The 21670-nt window shown below is 46.4% G+C and overlaps 1 long non-coding RNA gene across 5 annotated transcripts in view; it reads left to right on the top strand.

The window, feature by feature from the left end:
• The first annotated feature begins 994 nt into the window (after window positions 1–994).
• Window positions 995–21670, top strand: part of LOC121075324 — a 37139-nt gene continuing 16463 nt past the window's right edge. For 4 of the 5 annotated variants that reach the window (XR_005822907.1, XR_005822904.1, XR_005822903.1 and 1 more), the window contains exons 1-3: window positions 1950–2160; window positions 5778–6046; window positions 20729–20793. This is a non-coding gene — a long non-coding RNA (uncharacterized LOC121075324). Of the gene's footprint in view, window positions 1048–1949; window positions 2161–5777; window positions 6047–20728; window positions 20794–21670 lie in introns of those variants that run through there. The other variant, XR_005822906.1, reaches the window with a different exon arrangement.

The raw sequence follows: 21670 nt of genomic DNA, 5'->3' as shown, positions 1-21670 counted from the left end.
CTTTCAACACGTGCTTAAAAAATGAGCTGGCTCCTCGGCAGTGTAAGCTGGCAAAGCCTCCTGCAGCCAAAGCAGCTCTGCTGCTACGGATCAGAGCAGGATCTAGCCTTCTGCTCCTGGTGGGAGCACCCTGGCTCCTGCCCTGGCCCCGCTGGGCTTGCAGGGGAGCGAAGGAGCGCTGCCCAAATCCTCCCCTGTGCATGGGGCCACCACAGAGACAGAAGAGCAGCTCCCCAGGTGCGTCCGCATTGCTGTTTTATATCTCCATAGCTTGGCTGTGCCTCGTGTTGTACCCTTGAGGGCAGCTTCCCTTTGCATCTGTCCTGTGATTTCCCTCTGTGGTGCCAGTTGCATTGAGACAAACCTCTTGCTGCACTGCGATGGGGTGGCCGAGCCCCCGGGGACCGCGTGCTGTGGGACAGTGTGTGGCGTAACCGTTGCGTGGGTGCCACGGCAGCACGGGCAGTGTTCCGGACTGCAGCCTTTATGCAGTTCTTCTAATTTTTTTCGAGGCTTTGAAATACTTTTTGACATCTGCTCTTCATTACACAACAATATAGCTGTCTTTTTAGGAAAAGAGACATTTTTCATTATCCATTTCAAAGTTAACAAACGCATTTTAAAATGCCCACAATAACTGCAAGGGATTTGCTTTCAGGTGATTTGGTCGTGCAGTTGAGTCCAACTACAACATTGTTTTCTGTTCCATGTCTGCATTTTACCTTGGTCGCAACTAAAACCAGGTTTTTATCAGAGTTTCCGGGCTTGTTTTTTATTAAAGAAATACTTTGACTTAGTCTGGGTGGACGACATGAAACTCTGGCAGGAAATCTGAACTTTGCAGTACTGCATGTACCGAGTTCATCAGCACAAGCATTTTGTTCTTTATATGGACAGCATGGATGTGTTGGGGATATTTTCCTTTCCAATTAAAGACATCATATGCTTTTTCTTTTCTTATTTTTTCCAATTGGGTGTAAAAAAAAAAAAAAAAAAGCTTTGAGGGGATTTCAACAGAAGTAATACGTCAAAAATTTTAAAGCAGAGGTACATAGCACCAAGAAGTTGACCTCTCTTTGCCCTTTTGTGCCACAGCGCTTTAGGAGTACTTCTTTCTCTGAAATGCTGGAGCTGGATACAGGGCTTGGGCTGCTTTCCAACAGGAAGGATGCTGTGAAGGAGAGGCGAAGGGTACAGTGGCTGCGGTGGTGTAAGGGTGCAAAAATACCTCAACTCACACCTTGAAAAAAATACCTTGACTCACATGTTGGTTGGGTTGGGGCTGTGGGGCAGGGGGTGGGGGGGGCTGCTTGTGGGTAAAGGAGGGGCTGTGGGAGCTGGGCTGGCCCCACTTCTGCACGAGAAGGCTGGGGCTTCTGTTGGTGCCCTTGTTTGTTCTAGGAAAATCAATAAGCTTTGTATACTAAAAGAAGGGGTAAGATTTTCTACAGAAAATATTACTAAGTGTTTTGTTTGTTTCCTGAGATTTACAATTCTTTCTTCATTTTCAATTTTGTATATGTAGGGGAGTTGTTCTTTTCTCTGGGAGAAAATGTGAACTTTTAAAGTATGAATTTCCCTTTTAGCAACATTAAATGCTTATTTAAACAAAAAGAAAAAAAGCCTAGGCTGTATTTATGCGCAGTAACATGGTGTCCAAAAGCACACATCCTCTTTTGATCAGATAAGATAGCCTGGAACTGTGCATGTGGATCAGCGTGTGTGTAGCGGAGAAGTTAATAGATTTTTCTGTACCCCTGATAAGTGCTGCAGATGTGATCCTGGGGCTTCCAATGCCTATTGCCATGTTTTTGGAAGAGAAAAATAAATCAAAGGAACAAGAAAGATGACCCATGGTGTTTTTGCTCTCTATAAAATTATATAGGGTACTCTGTAAGCAACAGGACACCCTGCGTGCTGCAAAAATGTGAATAGCACTGTAAGTGTCTCTTGTATTTGCCCTAGACATCTTCATTTTCAGTCATATGGAGAGCCTGTGCCTTACTCTGTATTCTTGACCCAAGAGCAGAAATGGCACGTTTGCATCTGTGATGTTTGTTCTGTCTCATTCTGGATATAACAGCGGGAAGCTGGGCTGAGGCTGCAGCCAGGGATGTGCTGTGGGCTGCTGCTGTTCTGCGAGACAGGGAAACAGCTGAGGTGAGTCCTCTGAAAACTGCTCTTAATTACACATACAGCAGCTCACTCATAGCTCGGTTACTGAACATGCCTAGAAAACTTAATTCCTCTTGCCTTTGCCAGTATACATGTCTGAAAAATAGAGGGAGCTGCTGTCCTCCCAGGGCAGAGGAGCTTTAGCTGTAAAGAATGTGGCTTCGTCCCCCCCATCCAACGTACTCTGATAAGATGAGAGAGTGTGTCCCTGGCCTTTGCCCCCCTCGGAGCCGCAAGTCAGTACTCTCAAAATATCCCGAGGTTATCTTCCAGGCAAGGGGCTTTGTGTTCTGCTCTTCGGAGCTGGGCTACTGCTGTCTGCTCACTCTGATCCCCTTCCTTAGAGTTTCGGTGTCGTGACCCTAACACGTAGGATGGAGAAAATAAGAGCGCTTCACTATGTTTGTGACACAGCAGGGGGCAGCTGGCATTCAGCAGGACAGGGACCAGAGCAGCAAGGCTGCAAGGTAACTGGGTTTGACCTGTTCTTGATAGTGGAGTACTTTTTGTCATATTTGTTTTGACTGCTGCAGATCCAGAAGAGAGCTGTAGCTCTGAACTGGCTCTAGCCCGGCCAGCTGCAGCACCCCACAGCTCTTGGTGCTGAGGCACCTCCTCGCCCAGCCTGTGAGGGCACTGTGGGGAGCTCTGCTGCTTCGCTTGGTTTGCCAGACATCACTTCTGGTCCCTGGCCAAGAACAGTTCTAATGCAAGAAGATACAGCTGTTCCTGAAATTGATGGGTTACCTGCAGAAAGCCCACCTTCGGGCTGTGCTTTTCCTTAGCTATTTTGCTTGTCCACGTGTAAAATGTTTTGATGCAGTTTACTCTGAATGTGGGACAGACGGTGGCATTGGGTTAGACCTAATCAAAAATCTTAAAAATGAAAGTTTTCATACTGCTGTGATGGACTCCAGAGTTGTGTCTGCAGGCTGTGGTGTTGTATCTAGCTGCTTTTAAGGATTATAGTGCTTCTCCACGTTCAAGGGATGACAGTGTGTGTTTTATAACAGTTTATAGAAAGCCTTTAGATACGATCCTTTAGTGTTGCAATCCAAGGAAATAGTTCTACAGTCTGAGTTGTTAACATATTTTTATTAAGTAACTCATTCTCATGACGATGAGAACATACAACACATTTGCTTCTTTTTGCAGGGTAAGAGAGTAGTTTAGTTTCTGGGGAAAAGAATTATGTCAAACCTGCTGCTTGCGAGTCATGGAGGGGATCATGGAGGGGAAGGAGGGAGAAAGATTTGCCACTGTCTAATTTAAGGGATGCCCTAATTGTCTCCAACATTTAAACAAGCTTCCTTTCATGCATCTATTGGGCCATTTTCAGCACTAAATGGCTCCATTAAATGGTTTTCCAGGTCTTAAGCTGGCCAGACAGCTTTTAAAGTGGATGGGAGTTCAGCCTCTGTAAGAAATGGAGCATCAGTTCTTCTGCCAGGTGAAATACATCATTCAGCAAAAGCTAAACTCTTATTCGGAGAATCCAACAAGCTAATGTAAACAAGGATATAAAACTTCTCAAATCCCACTGAGCTGTTTTTGCAGAAGTAATGCCTTTTGCAGCACCAAAGCAAGTTCCATGGGAAAGCAAGCCGGGAAGCGCCTGCGCGCTGCGCCGCCTCCTCAACCAGCCTCTGGGAGGGGAGCAGGAGGCAGAGCTGAGGCCGCCCAGCAGCGACAACCCGCAATTAAAGCAGAGAGGTGAAAGAAATCCCTGTGTTTTCAGAGAGAGAGAATGAGTTTGTACAGAGGCAAACCCAGCCTGTGTCTGTGACCCAAGCCTCTCCTGGTGGCGGTTACCAGAAGAGCGTGGGGCACCGGGGCTGATGCCCCCGCAGGTGCTGAAGCTGGGCTGTGCTCGTGGCCGTCGGGGCCAGGGGTCACCATGGGATGGTCGATGATCGAGGCTCTCGCACGGCAGGAGCTGGGGATCCTGGCTGGATCCTGCCGTGCTTAAAGCCCATCTCTAGATACTAGCAAGTTACCTTGTCAGAAACACACTGTAGGTGAAGTGGTTTTGTAAACACACAAATGAAGAAAAATTCTCAAAAATTACCTTGAAAAGGAGTCGAATCGTCAAGATTGTGACTTGCTTGGTTTATGAGCAAGTACAAATCTCTACCAGAAGAGAAACTCTCCAGTGGGTTAATTCTCACTACAATATCTTTGTGCATCCTTGAGTAAAGATTAAGAATTAGATGCAATTATTTTTCTACAGAAAATCTCAGAATAATTTTGTTCTTCCAGAATTGAAAATAAATTGACAACTGAACATTGACTTGGTGAGGAAAAGTGGGGCAACCATTTGTTTTAATCCTGAAAAATATTTTTTTCATTTCTTTGAAAAACAAAGGCAGTAGATAAACACATCATTTTAAAGACTTTTTTTCATCTTTAGCTTCTGCTTTTCAAAACAAACAAAAGCAAACAAAACAACCAAACAACATCCTGGGAACATCTTTCTTAAGATGTAAACGATCTTTGAAAGCATTGCTGTCAGTGGTTTCACAAAAAAAAAAAAAAAGATTTGATAAGAAGATGCAGAGCTGTGACAGGGCTGGTGTCCTGCCACCAGCTGTGGATGGTGCGAGGGCTCCGGTTCTAGCCAGGACACACAGATGTGGGACAGGGAGGGAATTCCAGCGTCCGTGTGTGGCTTCAGGAATGTAAATTGCTGGGAACTGCCCGCGGCTGGACAAACACAAGCCAGTGCTTGCTCGTGTTCTCGTTACATTGGTTGTTTTTCATTTATCTCTGACAAAACAGGTGTAAGACTATAGATATAAAAAAAGATTTCTATTGTTTTGGAAGAGAAAAAATGTTGCATCAAAGATGGACTTCCATGCATATATAGATGATAATGAAAAATGACATGAATATTTCCTTTCCAGCTAACAGCTGAAGCCTATTTGCTTCTCTGACATATGGATAGCCCGGGCTCCTGTCTGTCTGTCTGCATGTCCTCCTGCACTCCTGGAAAGGGGTTGGGTGGCACAGCAAAGGAATAAATGTATTTATCTGCTTTTCCTAAGGGAATGTGGTTGTGGTACCGCAAATGTGCGTGGAGCTGGGCTGCAAGTGAGGCCAGACTTTTGGCTTTTTTCTAATTTGTTCACTTAATTTGTTCACACAGAGCATGGGGGGTCCTCAGGAGCGCACAGGCTGTGCTGTGGAGAAATGCAGGCTCCCTGGCTCAAAGCTGGGAGCAGCCGGGCCTGGGGGCCTGTGCTGCTTGAGGGAAGGACGCTTCGTGCGGCTCCTGGCACCTGAGGTGCCAGGCAGCGTGCCTCAGGACGGGCCTGCTGCAGGCCGCAGGGCCGAGGGGCAAAGATACCTGTAAATCCTGTGGGAGAACAGCGTGGAGAAGAGGATATGGGCTTCTGTCTGTTCTCCTGAACAACAGGTCTCCATCGCGTGACCATGAAGCATCTGTTAACCTTTCTGTGTGGTGTTGACAGGGGAAAGCAACCTGTCAATGCCAGGTACCTTGGCCAAGCACAGATGTGCTGAGAGAAATAGGAGGCTGCTCTGCCCTCCCGCGCTATGCGTGCCGAGGTCCCTCTCACCTAGTTTCTTTTTTCCCTTGGTAGGAGAAGTCTTCTGTTCCTGGCACAGCAGATAGGAGCAGCTGCTGACAGCCCGCAGCTTCGCTGGGAGAGGAGTCCCCTTGCCGCTGTAGCTCATGGAGAGGCACCACAGGGTCCCCCTTCTGCTCTCCGTGGCCTTTGCTGTGCTGCTCTCATGCTTTTCTGAACCTGACCGCAGCCTGTAAACTAAAACTGCTGCTGGTGCTGTGCCTGGGCTTCACTCCATGCAGAGCATACCCCAGGGGGTCCTGATTTCTGGCTGAAGTTCCCAGGTAATGCTGCAGAATATGTACTTTTTTCTTGTGCATACCTCTGTATTTAAGGGAGAGCCCTAAATATCATTTATTGCTGATGGGGGAAAAAAGAGAAAACGCAACTGATTCTTGTGGAAAAAGAGATAGTAAAGTAGGGGAACTTATTTACGGGCGGTTATTCTCACTATATGGATTGATTGCATGGCCAATATCTGTTTTTATCTGCTCTTCTATCTCTTAATACACATTTATCCTCATTTATCACCACTGTTGTGTAGTCAGAGCGATTTCTAGTCCAGGGGTTTCTCAGGGAGCGGGAGGCAGCCTCTCGGTTTCTGCAAGGCGGGTTTCAACTCGGGGGTTGGGGAGGGGGGAAATGGGCTTCTTCCTTTTCCCCGAGGGTCTGGAAATGAATTTTATCAGAGCCTTTTAACACCTCTCACTGTTCACTCAGTGTTCTGCAGCTCACATCTTTCATCATTGCAGCATTACTGGAACATTAAGAACTGGTGTATTGAGCAAAGACTTATTTTGAAGGTAAAAATTGGGATTTTGCCTCCTCCTGCTGTTTCAGTGCACATGTAGCTCTCAGCAGGCATCGTGCCATGGAAAGGATGGATAACATGGTAGACAATCTGCAGGCAGTGAGGTCCAAGCACCCGGCGATGCAGAAACGCAGCTGCGTGCAGATCCCTGCTGCTGGAGGGCTCGGATCCTGGCAGCTCTGTGGCAGAGAGAGGGAATATGACAAAACACAGCAAAACCGAAGGCGTCAGCTCCAGTAAGTGCTTCTCCCGAGTGCCTGTGTGACGGAGGACATTGTCTGTGGGATGTGGAGCCCAGGTTTCTGCAGGCCAGGCTTGCCAGCTCCTTGCTGAAGTGGCCGCTCTCGGCCTCGCTGCGGACCGGGGCGTGAGTTTTGCATTCCCAGGCTGCAGCCGCTGCCTGCCGGGAGGCCGCACACACCCTGGGTGAGTGTCTGTGCTGCTCGGCCCCTTGGATGGACACCGAAGGTTTCTAAGGGTGTTTTCCTGTTGTGTTTTCCCCTGTTGGAGTTACCAGAGCTTGCTGAGGGGTGGACGACTTCTCAGGCAGCCTCGCTCGCCTCTTCTCTTGCGGACAATGCTGGGCATTGTGAGGAGGCTGCTGAGAAGGCCCTGTGGGAGCTTCTCCTCCTCTTCCTCCAGCCCTCCACTGCTGCCCTGCTCTTGCTGGCTGTGGTGCCGTTACTCAGAAAGGCCTTCTTGTTACCGTTAGCTTACCCCTCTGCCTCTGTACCGCCGTTTCTGTACACAAACAACAGCTTGCTGTCTTGATGGACTTTTAATGGAAAGAAAACACCCTGCTCCAGTGCTGTTTGCTTTCTTTTACCGGTGCTCAGCAGCGATGGTGTGCCAGGGTTTGACATCCCCCCCTGCGGCTCCCAGCCATCGCCCAGGGGCACATCCCCATCCTGTCCCTGTGTCCTTTTCACCTCGTTGCCCAGAGCAGGAGTGGGAGGGAGACCTCCTCAGGCAGGTGCTGCCAGCCTGGATACCTGCATCCTGCAGCCCCGTCCTGCTGCTGCTGCTTGCTGGGGTGCTGGTGGCAGAGGGCAGGGCTGGGCACAGGTGAGGATGAGGAGGGTGGGGAGGAGCCAGCTGTGGTCCTAATGGCGGAGCCGTAAGGTAAATCGGCACCTAAACCTCGTGTCTCCCTGCTAGCAGAATGATTCCTGACAGTGCTGAGCCAGGTTCTTGCTGGTATTTAAATGGTATGATAGTATTTGGTATTTAAAAGGTATGATAGGCTGAATGAAAAGCTGAGTCAGGATTAAAAAAATAAAGTTCCCTCTCTCCGTAGCCCATGGATTTACCAGAAAATGAATTTTTCAATCGCAAAGGTTCTTGCTCCTCTCCAGGAAAAGCCTAATTCAGTGTACCAGAAAGGTTTTCACTGGAAACATTACTGATGTTCTCATGCTGCCATTCGTTACTAGAGATGGGCTGATTTCTTACTATTTATGTTTGATTTTTGTTTGGAAACAGTAGGAGGAAAAAATGTGCCCACTGTGAACATTTGGTTCACACAGGTCTGCGTATTATTTCAGCTGGAAATGTTGCATTATGAATTCACAGCAGCTTTCCCCAATGAAAATCGGCACTGGCGTCTGTGCCACTTGAATCTGGAATTGGCATTCTTTTAGCAAGATGCATCGTGTCGAGTTGCTGGGCATATTTTGTTTGTTTTCTGATTTTTACTGACTGCAGGAAGTGCGGCCACCCAGTGTGCTGGGCAGCCTAGGCGATCTTCTAAAAATGTGTAAAACAGACTTGCTAGCTCCCGTGAATCAAATCAAACAAACCAGTGATAACATAACCCTGCTTTTGTAAATGTGCATAAGTGGCATTTAAAGATTTAAGCTGTGAAAAGATTAGTGCTGTTAACCAACTTCACATCGTGTTTGGCTCCAGCACACACGTGTGTTTTCTGCTTTTTTGATCTGGGTCTCCCTGTCTATCTCTGGCACTGTTTTTTCCTTTCTTGGGGCTGTGTTCTGCTAAATAAGCTTGCATCACTCATGAGTGCATCTTGTTGGGGCACCGCTGGCTGCGGAGGGGCAGCGAGCCCGTGTGCAATGGGTGCAGGGACCCGTGCCCACCCCCTGCCCACAAGCTGTGCGGGCTCCCAGGCTCGACCCTCACCACAAAATCCTTCCCTCGGCTCAGACAGGTTTCCCTCCCCGCAGCCCCAGCCCTGCATTGGCAGGGGAAACTCTGGATGCGGCCACAGGCACTGGCTGACCCAGGCTGGCTGCCACCTCCCCGTGGTGGCGTACGTGCAGGGTGGCAATAAAAGCAGAACAGGCCATGAGCGAGAGGCAGCAGGGGAGTGGCAGTTTCTGATGTGGGCACGGTGTGGGGTGGCTCCCAAAGCCATTGCTTTTCCCAGAGATGCTGAGAGTAGTGGCAGCCTTTCGGCTGGGCCAGGATGAAGGCATGAGATGCTGTGTGGAGCTGCAGCATTGCTTTGAGGAGAAGTCCTACTGTGGGCTCTTCTCATGCGAAGCTGGGAGGATCTGGCTTGCTGGAGCCTGGGTCAGGAGCCTGGGTCAGAGAGCTGTGCTCTTTCGGGAGCATGGAGGAATGAATTTGGCATGGGAGAAAGCAGAAGGGTTGCACAGCACTTCCTCAGCTGCTGGAGAAGGAAGAGGAGGGAAAACAGGAATGAGTGACCCCTTGCCCTTAGGCAGCCGGCCCCAGGGGTGTGACCCTGCTCTACCAAAGGGCAGCCATGACTTGGGTTCACCCAGCACAGGTACCAGGGACAGCATCAGCAGAGAAAAATGGAAGTTAGTGTAGAAAGCTACCTAAATATTGCTGTACATTTCCAGCAGGTTTTGCAGCCCCTTCTGATCACCATGCTTGTGGCCGTGGTTATGCTGTTCCCAGGCCCTGACCTGGTTAGGCTAGGGGGAGCTGAAGTATTGCCTGCACGAGCTGGAGCTGCTCCTCGGCCACGGCATGGGCAGTGAGTGGGCACCATCCTTCCTTCCTGATAAGAAACAGAGGACCAGGCTGGGTGAAAGTGCATCCTGTGGCCATCCGAGAAGTCCTGCGGGAGTTCGGCTGTCGGACCTCAGTCCCCAGCTCAGTCCCCAGTTCTCCTCCCTGCTGGCCTGATGCAAGGGGAGTTAACTTAGGTCATGTCAGGTGTATGTTTTGGGAATGGATATTTTCTGTAGCTACCTGTGAAGTGTGGGTCTGTATTGACAAATCTGCCTGAATGGGGAGGGTAAGGACCGCTTTAATCTTTCTTGCTACTGGTCAGAGGGCAGAGGCTGGGGTGAGAGCTGTAGCTTGTGAGCAGTGACCGATTAGTTATAAAAAGACACAGGGAATCAATAACGCGGCATCGCCTCTGTTTGTGAGGCATTGTTAGCCCAGCCTCAGAACAGGGTGTCTGGAAACACTGCAACCCAAATAGCAGGGAGTTCATAGAGGCAGCAAAAGATGTTCTGACCTTATGTAGCCTTACATATTCACTACACCTCTTCATTTAAAAACCTTTGTGGGAGCACTCTGCCCACAGCGGAAGGTCCATCCTTCCCCCGCTACTGCTCTGCAAGAGGATGCTCTCTGTTTTGCTGCTATATGCTGTGTTCTCCTGGGTCCCTACCACTGAAGGAAAATAAATCTGTTTACAAGAAACAAACAGCTTTGCACAAACTACAGCTACGAGCTGCCAACTGCATGTTCTTCCAGCACAGAGATGCATACTTCCCCCACCATAAAGGGCTCAGTTAACAGCAGCCACGGTACAGCTCCAGGGGTGTGTGGTTATGAGATCATGTCACTCGGGACTAGGAAGCACCAGACTGTGCCCTATGTCTTATAAATACAGATGTGTGATGATTATCTCATGATAACCATCAGAGTTCCTGCTGTAATGACACTCCTAATAATTTATCCTTCAGAAGTTTTTCATTTGGGATCCCACTCTGTTTGGAGCCCGAGCAAAGTGCTGTGCTCGGCGTCCGCTCCGCAGAATAGTCACTGAGGTCCTCGTGCTGCACATGGCGTGGGAAGAAGTAGCTGTGATGTGTTCCTGAGCTCCAACAACGCGTGTAACCAGAAAGTCAGATAATTTCTAGTTGGGATGATGGATAGTAATGCTTAAACTACTAACATCACTAAATATGGTTGCAACGGATTAAATAAGAATACCCTTATTGTCAACCACGCTCCGTTTTTTATTACCAGATTATTATAGTTCTCTCTGCATGTTGCTTCTTTATATACGTTCATCGTCTAGAGTCTACGATGGCTGCAGCTGCAGCAGGAGTGGAAGTGCACAGGGAAATGACTCACCTCCCATGGGCTAGACGTGGATTTTCGACCCAGCAAACCACAGGAAAACTGACATAAAGGTGGAGTGTTGTGTTGCTCGAGGAACAAAATGTCACAGCAAATGACTGCTTTGGGTTTGGTCTATTTTTTAACAGACTTGTAGGCTGTGAAGTAAGTGTGAAGAAAATGTGCTTATTGTCTCATTACGAAAGGTCAAGTATACTAAACACCTTAAACTGCAAGTGATCTAGAGGTTGCTGTACTTAAAGTTGATCTCTGTGCCCTGCTCTCTTCTGCTGGAAGGGCTCTGGCTCTGAAACGCAGAGTTGAGGGAAGATTTAAGAGATCGTAAGAGGCTCGCTTTTCCTTTATGCTTCTGAAAAACTCCTACTTCTCCCCACTGAGGCTGAAAATGTCCCATGAGGGCACTGTCAGACACAGCCTCGATGCACGAGCTCTCCTTTCAGTCCCAGCACTGGGATTGCAGGAGCCTGCAGGAACCAACTCTGCTGAGGGTTGGTTTTGCACCGTTCAGTCAGTTGTGTGTGAATCCAGTCCTGGCTCCGTGATGGCACTTCTCCACGGTGCTTTGCAGTTACATTCAGGTGTGGCCAAACTCAGCTGAAACCGAGTTTGTTTGAAGAATTGGTTCAATCCATCTCAAGCCTCTTTAGACTTACAAAACACCCTCCTTTGGGTGACAGTAAGCGTATGCTAGGGACTCTTGAGTGTCCCTATACCTTCCCTATATTTTCAGTCTGAGCTTGGAAGTTATGTATGCCTCAACTGAGGGCCCTTACTGTCTGCAGCCAGCAGCTGAGCTGCCTTTTGCCTTCCATTTCCAGAGCTGGGAGGTAGGAAGGAGGGCACTGGCAATGGCACTACAGCAATGCACCTCGGTTTTGGTCTCCACCTGCTTCAGCAGGCTCAGCCGTATGGGCATTCAGCAGCTTCTCCCTGTGGAAATACCACACAGGAAACCGTGTGCTCCTGCATGTGATTCAGAAATAATGCAAAATTTTTGCCCGCTTCTTCCCTTCCCAGAAGTCAGGCTGTGTGTTTGCATGTATGTGCGTGCCAAGTTTCAGCCCAGAGAGAGTTTTTACACCTGACTTACAACCTCCTGAAATAACTTTATTGTGGAAGCAGTGACATAACTTCGCAGTAACGCAAATACAGTGCTATCGTGCAAGCAGTTTGCAGTGCTTTTACGAGGTGTGTCTGCACGAGGTGACATCCCCAGGGCCAGCGGTGCCCAACTGGGGCCCTGCCAGCAAGGGGCCAGGTGGCTGCGAGAATGGAGGGGCTGAAGTGGAGATGACGAAAGAGTTTCATGGGTGCTGCTGTTTATCAGGTTCAGATAAGGTCAGTAGTTAGTTCTTACTCCACAGCCTCCCATCAAAGATAGACTTTATCAAAGGAAGAGAAGAGAGAGTTTGCTCTGTTTATCTCATGGACCTCCATCTTCAGAGCCCAGCAATAGTGTTGTTCCTGCTGCCAGAGGCCACAAAATGTTCCTGTGCTGGTTCAGGTGTGTTTGAGGGAACCTGGGACTCATCTCAGCAGCTGACAACCACCGGAGCTTCTCCAGAGACCACATTTTAATTAAAATGTAAAACTCGGTCTGCTGTGATCTTGCATTATTGCTATTGAGAGGAGAAAATCTTTCATTATCGTGTTATTTCTGAACGTGCAGTCATAGCTAAAGATGGGTTGATGACAAGAAAGGGGCTTTTGGGCTACTTGGTCACTAATTGATAGATGGCATTCAGCAACCAATTTGCATAGCAGAAGATGTAAGGATGAGGTGCTATTCAAAGCTGGAAAAAATGTCTTTGAGTTACAGCACTTAATTCTGAAATAGTCCTAGAAAAGCATAAAAATGCCTCTTTAAAAACTTTTTGTTGTTCCTATTGCACTTATCACCATCGTGTAGGAAGGCTGGCTGCTTTGCAATATTTTTTCAGTTACTTGAAGTTCTGAAATAATTGATTTGGAAATCCTGAACCAAATACCAATATGAGCAAAAGGGCAGTTTCAAGTATGTCTGCACTTACTTTTGCAGTGTATCTCTGCTCTGCACAGATCATTCACTCCACAAATACACACTCAAACATATTGTGTATCCAGTGGAGTGACGCATCTGCAACAAGCTCCTAATTTATTAAAAAAAAAAAAAAGTGACCAAAGAAATTTAAAGGTATATGTGTGGACACTCTCAAGAAATGGGATGTCCCAAGGCAGAGAGTAAGGTCACTGTAATGAGTTCAAATCACAGAATGCTTTGGGTTGGAAGGGACCCTGAAGTCCACCCAGTCCCAACCCCCTGCCATGGGCAGGGACCCCTCCCTCCAGCCCAGGCTGCCCCCAGCCCCATCCAGCCTGGCCTTGGGCACTGCCAGGGATGGGGCAGCCACAGCTCCTCTGGGCAGCCTGGGCCAGGGCCTCACCACCCTCCAAGTAAGGGATTTCTTCCTTATATCTAATCTAAATCTCCCTTCTTTTAGTTTAAAGCCATTACCCCTTGTCCAATTTCTGCACTCCCTGATAGAGAGTCCCTCTCAAGCTTTCATTTAGAGACAAGGATGTCATCAAGGACAGTGTGGAATGCTTTGCACAAGTCTGGGTAGATGTGTAGTCTATAGGGTGAGAAGAGGAAATGGAGCCTAGTTTTGAAACATGAAGAAAACTATTTTTAAAAGCCTAAGTGGGTCTTAAATACCATCCTCTGTGGCTTCTCTGGCATTCCTGTAGGCCAGTGCACGGCCCTTGAAACCAGACATGCAATTTGTAATGTGGCTGGGTAGGGAACGGGTGGCAACAATGCACAGTGTTTTGTTCTTGGGTATAGCCATTTAAATTCTTTAATATTTTAATATTAAAGACAAGGAACACCTGTAAACTTTGTTTAGAAGTCACACATTAGCTGAAACTGGAGTACTGTACAAATCCAATTTATTATTTTCTAATTGCTACTGTTAATTAGAATGGCAGGGTATAAAATTGCCTGAGTAGACTCATGAATAATTTATTACTTTTTAGAATTCAACATTTTTTTTTTAAACTGAAATTTGCAAAGTGAATGCAAACTGCTAATTAGAGAAAGGTGCTAGTGCCAGCAAGAGCTTTGATGGGGTTTTGAAGAACATACACCTGTTTTCATTCCTTAAGTGTGGGACTGAGCTTTGAGCAGGGATGTTGATGCTGTCTTAAGATGTTCAGTCAAGGATGATTAATCTTGTACACTCGTACTGCTTTCCTGTGTTAGCATTCGTGCTCCTGTGTGCTGTGCTGGTAGATGGTACAGTGCAGAAGCCGACCAGAGGCTGGCTGTGGTGCAGAGGGCTGGCACTGCCATGCCGTGGGGCACTTCCCAAGTAAAGTGAGCCGGTGAGCCAGGGACAGTACATAGGTGAAAGCAACTGCCCCAGACTGGGAAGAAATCAAGCGATGTGTATGCTTTCTTCACCTACAATCTTGTGTTTTTTAGTAAACCTCTAGAAAGCTCTTGGCTATAGAAGAACTCAAACTCTTGCCACAACATTGTCTGGACCGTGTTTTCCCACGTATGTTGGCACAAAACGCTGTACTTAAGAACAGTTGTATTTGAAGTAATCTTTGCATCTTTTGCTGCAGATCTTAAGACTTGTTTACTTAAGTCTCACCATATGGGAAAAGCAAAATACTGTGCACATGTACTGCGGTGTTACAAAGTTATTCATGTAACTCCATTTCTCTTATGGCTCCCATCTCTGCAGTTCTGCTAGCAGTTCATGTATTTCCAGTATAATACAGTATCTTTGAATAACAAATTAGCTGTAGATGGGCCACACTTCAGTTATCTCATAGCGCGCAGACCTATGGCTGTGGTTCCTCTGTGCAGCTGCTCACCTCTTACCTGGGAGTGACTTACCAGGGTTTTAGGCACCCACATGGCTCTCTTTGTATTGCTGGTGCACGTGTGTCAGAGGCCCTCAAACATCAACTCTTTGCAGAAGGGAATTTCCAATTCTTTTCCTTAGCATTTCTTTGGCAGCGTGATAGGTAATAATAGGAGAGGTAGATTCCAAAGTCCAGCTATGTAATTTCTTGTAAGACTAGAATTAAAATAATGAGGAATAATTTTGTTTTTTAATGTGTGAATAGGGAATATTTTATAATCCAATATGATTAATGTATAAAAAAAATTGAAATAGATTAATTATACATACGTAGTATTTCTTTTCCCAGATGATCATTTAACCAGATAGCTATGCAAACCAACAATTATAGCATCGTTTCCAGTGCTTTAGTAATATTCTCTAGTGTTCTAAACCTTGGCCTGCTTAGCCAAATGCTGGTTTGTGCAACAGCTGAACACACAAAACAAAACTTCTAACAGTGTCATGGAATGATAAAGCACCATCAGCGAGCGCTTGGCCTACTCTGTCCAAAAGGAACTTTGCCAGAAGCATTTTGATTCAGACCAAAATTTCTAACAAACTGGTGCTTGTCACTTCCATAATCTTTTCCTGCTGGCTCTTAAATAGTGTCCAGAGGATGGTGTTAAAAGGTTGTTGTGTGGTTTGCTCTGGCTTCAGTTCTCAAGTAGCATGTCACTGAACAATCTTGTGAAGTAAGTCTTCACTATCATTTGATTCTTTAGCTTTTCCTAACTATTAATGTGAGGGTCACTTAATTACGAAGTCTTGTGCTTTTACTCCTGGAAAGCTTAGGGGGGAAAAATGCTATTTGGACTCAAAAATGACTCCTTCTTGGCCTCAAGGTGCAAACAGAATGTTTCTCCCTGCTCTTCCTATTTGTCTGTGGTGTCACGGCTGGACCTGTGAGTCCCTTCCCACGAGGCAGCCGGTGTGGTGAGGACGTGGTGCCTGCTGCCAGCCTGCCCGGGCAGCAGGAGCGGTGGCAAGGCTGCTTCCAAGGGCTGGCACCTGTGAGGAGGCCTGGTGATGCGCAGAAAGAGCTTCTGATGGTTCCCTATGTGGTGGGTGGAAAGGGGATGGCGAGTACACAACTTGCCCTCCCTGATCGTTTCTCCAGTGGCTATAGACACCAGCCTTTTCTACAGTTTTATATTTTCAGTCTGTATTTTTAGAATTACTTACACCAAGATGAAAAGTTTACCTTCCTTCACCTCTCAAAAAACATTTCCTGGTCATGCCTGATTGTCGGCCCTGCTGTAAGCCCCAGCCCTGTCTCTGGCATGGTGGGAATGTGGAGGATTTCTGCTGGTGCTTGATACCTGTAGGTCTTAAATTTGGGGGGCTTGTGCAGAGCCATGCTTGTGCTGGAAGGTAAATTTTTTCTTGAGTCAGCAAGATCAGCAGCAAGGATTTCAAGCTCCCCATGGCAGAAGCTGCATCTGTTTGGCATCTACAGCCATCTGAGGGGTGAATATCAAGTTTCGATGAACAGGCTGCTGACACAGTGTTAAAACGTCAGCTTTTCCACAAAGGCTGGTGATTTCCATGGCTCAGCTGAGCTATCTGTAGGTAAAGAAACCGCATATGAATTTATATTTTCAGACTGAGGCTTACTTTCCTGTAAAGTCTGAATGTGCTTTATTGGCAACAGCAGCCTGTTTGTTTGATGGGGCCTCTGCTCACTGGAGGCACTCTTGGCATTGACTGAATGTCCACGTTCAGGTTGTGACTGTTGAAAAGTTTTTGGAGAAGCTGCTCAATGCTTTCTCAGTAGCTGTTTTGAATTCAGTGCTAAATAATGAGAGGTCTGCTGTGCTGCCATTTTTTTCATGAGGTTTCAAATGGTGTGCTTTTGTGCTAAGATGAATTTTAATAATTGCTGTAAGTATGCCATTAGTCAAAATGAAGCAGAAAGAAACCCAATTATTGAACTAGACTGCTGTGACTGGAATCTATAGCTGATATATTAAAGCCCTACTGTCATGCTTAATAATTGACTTGACCTGCTGGCAATTCTGGAAAAGAAAATGAACATTAATAATAAGTTAACTGATCATTATTTCTTTTCCCCATACCATTTGAACAATATCCTGTAGCATATCAACTAAAAAATACAATAATTTTACATCACATACACTCTTTCTCCTGTGCTTTTCTACCTCCCCCATTCCTAACACCACTTTTATGCAATTACTGTTATTTTCAGTCCCATTTGCTGCCCTGGTGTGCGTAAGTATGGAGAGAGGGAGCCTTTACGGGATGCAAATAATATTTAAAACAGCTTTGTTTTCACCTCAATCAGAGAGGAACGATCAACATTCAGACAGACACGCGCCTACTTGAAAGCACTTTCTGTGCTTTCAGCGTGTTCTAATTCCCCAGACTGCTTTCGCAAAGAGATGGTGATAACAGAAAGAAAGGCCCAAATGAAGCGATCAGTGTATTACAGCACGTGAGCCTCTCTCTTATTAAGCTCCCAGCAATCGCAGTGTCTCAGTGAATTCTGAAGCGATTGCTGATGGCAATCGCGGCGATTAGCTCGCACAGCTCCCACAACCTCCTCACTGCTGCAGGGCCCTGCATGCTCCGGGGCTTTTCTGCTCTCCCGGTGCTAGACCCATGGCCCAGGCTGTCTCTGATGTTCTGGCACCAGTTCTTCAGCCTGTGCTCTGTGCCATGGGCCTCTGGGGATGGCTCTGTCACCAACCTGTGCAGCCAGCATCACCGGCCAGGCACGGGCAGAGCAAGTGTCCAGGTGTGGTCAAATCCCAGACTGTCTCAACAGAGCTTGCTGACATCCTCAAGCCAAAATCCTGATGTTCTGCTGCTGCAGAATGAACTGGCTTCGTGGGTTCAGGTTCATACCTCTTCCACTGGTGGTGAGCTGGGGTGGGTGCTTTGCCAGCTTCCTGTGCTGGGGGGGCATGGGCTGCTGAGGTGTCATCACAGAATAGCTTGAGTTGGAAGGGTTCTTAAAGATCACCTAGTTCCGAGCCCCCTGCCATGGGCAGGGATGCCACCCACTAGATCAGGGTGTCACCTGGAGAGCCTGACCCTGGCGTAGTGGTTCAATGGCCACGCTCTTCCCAATTCAGTTGTGAAACAAACTTACTTTTTTGGATGATAAATGTCTCTTGTAGGGAGGATGGATAGGCTTTGGTTAAATATCACCTCCAAGTACAAGTCTGCTGGAGCTACCTCAAAGGATTCATTTTAATTTGGATCTTATCTTCCTCATCTCAGCGATCTCTGCCAACCTCTTGCAGTCCTTGCAATTTTTGCTGTTTTGGCTCTGAACTTGCTAATAATTGAGAGAATCTGAGATATGATAGAAACATTGCCCACATTCAGGGTATTATCTTAGCTGTTGTGAAGATGATGAATTCCTAGCCTGTGCCCAGGAAGAGGAAAGCTGAGCACAGGCAGCAGAGGAGAGCTGCCCTCTGAATTATTCGCAGCTCTTCAGTGCCCACCTGAGGCCTCGGGATAAGCTAGATCCTTGTGTACATTTACCTTTTCTGTTTGGTTTCGGCTTTTATCCGAGGAGAAGACTGAACTATTCAAACAGAAACCTGGGCTTAATGACGTCTGTAAGAGCTTATCAAATGTGGGGTAATGCCCACAGCTGATTATTTGTCCCCCATGGGTTGATTTCTTTTGCTGTTGTTATTCATGATTAAGGGACTGAATTTACAGATACGCTTGTCTTTGAGGAATGGCTGAACTTCAAAAACATGTTTGTTGCTTGCGTCCTACAAAGGGTGGTGTGTGTGTTTGCGCAAGAGCAGTCACTGGGCCCTGTTTCCCTTCGTTATTTCTTTGCCTCACGCCTGGCCTAGCCTCAGCTGGGCCTCGTGTGAGTAGGCCGAGGTGGGGAGGTGAGGGCAGGCTAGGGCTGGACACTAAAGAAGACAGATCTCAGCCTCCTCATGTTGGGTCATGGGGGAACCCTGCTGCTGGGGATGCCACAGGCGGCATGTCCCCATGTCGCCATGCCCCCCACCACCTGCACTGCGTTGCTCGCCCCTGTGGGATAATCCTGCCAGGCTCCTCTCGCAGTCTCAGGTGACAGAGGCCTGCACAATGCAGAAAGAAGATAAAGCTCATCTGGAGGCTTTGTGGAATGGAGACTTCTACTTTTTTTGCCCTTTTTTTTTTTTTTTAATTTTACCTCTAAGTGGTTCAAGGAGCAGTTCTAATATAAGTGGTTCTTGAAAGGATTACTTAAAATGGAAGTGGAGTCATAGACCAGATAAAAAGGGCTTTACTAGTACCTTTATTAGCTTTAAAAATGAATCAAATGCAACTGAAAAAAAAAAAAAAGAAAGGGGGTTGGGGGTTTGATAAGAAAAACAAAACAACAACCCACCAACAAACCCTCAGGGTGGAAGCATTCAGTTAGAATCCATGCAAGAGAAATGCTGGGAGATGTCTTCTGATGTTTCCATCTGGTCTTGCAGCTGAAAAGCTCCAAACCCCCGCATGTGTCTTCCAGCAGAGCCACGCAGCTGCTGGGACAGGGCTTCGTGCCTGATCCTGGGGCTCGTGCATTCCCCTTGTCTGCATGTGCTTGTGGGTAGGAATCAGTGCATGTAAACTATCTCCTTGTGGTGACGATGACCTAGGTACAATTCTGTATGTGCAAGACTCTTTCTCAGCTCAGCACCTGCGTGTTAAGCTGTGTACATATTTTACTTTTGTATTCCTGGCTTGAATTTTGCTTTCTGTGGTGTTTTCTGAGACCTGCTGCTGGAGACCTTGCTCAAACTGATAATTTTGAGTAGGACACATAATGGGTATAGAGATGGGACTTGTAAATAGAATTTTCTGTATGACAGGGCAATCATTCTAAATGTTTATTTAAAAAAAAAAAGCTGTCTGTAGTGTGCATTAAAAATACAAGGATTTCAAGGGTTTTAGCATATCATATCCTTTAATACGTATGAAAATTGGAAATGATCCTAGGCCACGCGTTTGTTATCCAAAAGGCTTATATAAAATTTGATCTAGGTAGCAGACATTTTTGTATTGTACTGCTCCTGGAAACCACATTGAAAATCGTTTGTTTGTGGTAAATACATCCGTGTGGGACATGCAGAGCCAAGCCATGCTGGTGCAGCCCCTTTGCTGCAGGCACAGACCCCCATTCCCAGGGAACTGGCTTTGTTCATGTTACATAGGTAGCACTTCTTATGCTCCATGTTGATAGAGTTGTCTTGGTCTCCTGCCACACAAGGTCTTGAGCATCCTCCTCTGCCTTTTCCAGGTCTCCTCTAGGGCTTAGCCAAAGGGAGGGGGACTTGTTGGAGTAGCAGCAGATAAATGCAATACAGGGAATATTGCAGCTCCAGGAGGGAAGAGCTGAGCGTGCTCCCAGAGCCACAGTAGCCCCCCTCTGCAGCCATCAGCGAGGGGGTAATTTAATTAGTTTTCTGAAGGGCATTAAACTTTAGCTCAGAGTTTCAGGTGTTTTTCAAGGAAATCTCTCTCCATGCGAGACTGACCCCGAGGTCAGCTTCCTGTTAGCACAAGAGCAACAGGAAAATGACTTCCAGTGTTCACCTTCTATGGTTATGATAAATTAAGCGATGAAATCCAAGAAAAGCACCTATAAAAGATGTTGTCCTGCACATCGAGAAAGAAATGCTGAAACAAATTCCTGAATTTATTAACTGGTTGTAGGGCTGAGGGAGGAGACATGCGTGGATGGATGTGGAGGATGTGCATGGAAGTGGAGGAAATATCAAGGTATCTTTAGAATGACCGGGAATAAATGTTACTTCTATGAAAAACTTTCTTTATACTGAAATTAGATATATTAATATCCCCAAGGGTTTGAAGCAAGTAAATGACTCACTGCATTGGAGGGTATTTACTCACTAAGTTTCTTTAGATAAATCCCCCTGATGCCTACGTTATCTGACACTTTATTTTTCTATATTTAACAGGAACCAAAGTACAAGCCTTTACTCTGGGAACCATTGCCAAGGAGATGATTATTCATTAACTATGGGTAAGGAAAAATGGGCTTATAAACATTTCAGATCTCTGGGGGGAGTCTCTATGTTAATTTCCTGTCAAATTCCTCTTGGTATTCTGTGTAAGCATTACTCCAAATTAATAATGCAAAATAAGTAGAAAGTAGCAGAAACCCCAAGGAGAACATTGCATTATTTTAAGCCAGAATGGGTTTAATTGATATTGTTTGATGCATCCATTGCCCCTGAAATCTGCTGAACAATTCCTGGTGCAGTTACCTGAAAAATTGTTTCACTGCAATTCATATGGAAACTATAACCAAAGGACATTTTATCTCTCAGTTAGAATTGGTAGAATAGTAATTACTAATAGGGTGTTTGATTAATTTTCACCATCATCATTGAATATGTTTCTTATGAATAAATGCCTTCATTAATAAATCAGTTTTGTAGAAAACAAATTATTTGGGATCCTTCCCTCCATCAGTTACGGAATTAATTGTTCTTAAGTATTGCTATTCATTAAGCCAGCTGCATTCTATTAAGAAAAAGATGTGAACCATGGTTCAGGGAAAGACTCTATTTTTTGTTTTTATTTTTTTAATCCACAGGGAATACTTCTCTATATCAAAGGTTTTTTAAATTTTTTTAATAGATGTGGTCTTTCAACCTGGAAGCCCTGCACTCTGAGTGCTGTTTGTGGAAACCAACAGGGCTCTGGGGATGAACAAGTGTGTGCGTCTGGAGCCCAGCACTGCAGCGCGCTGGGTCTCGTCCCCAGTGGGAGGGAGGTGAGGGATGTTGACACCAGCCAGGGCTTTGCATTGGCTTAGTGGTCTAAAATAAATGCTTTGCTCTATGGGGACATTTTAAAGTGCCTTCAAGTGCAACAGAACTTGAACGCATCCTTTT

Source organism: Cygnus olor, chromosome 10 (assembly GCF_009769625.2).
Source record: "Cygnus olor isolate bCygOlo1 chromosome 10, bCygOlo1.pri.v2, whole genome shotgun sequence".
Classification (NCBI taxonomy): Eukaryota; Metazoa; Chordata; class Aves; order Anseriformes; family Anatidae; genus Cygnus; species Cygnus olor.
The sequence above is the reverse complement of the archived record's forward strand: the minus strand, read 5'-3'. Positions and strand labels throughout refer to the sequence as shown.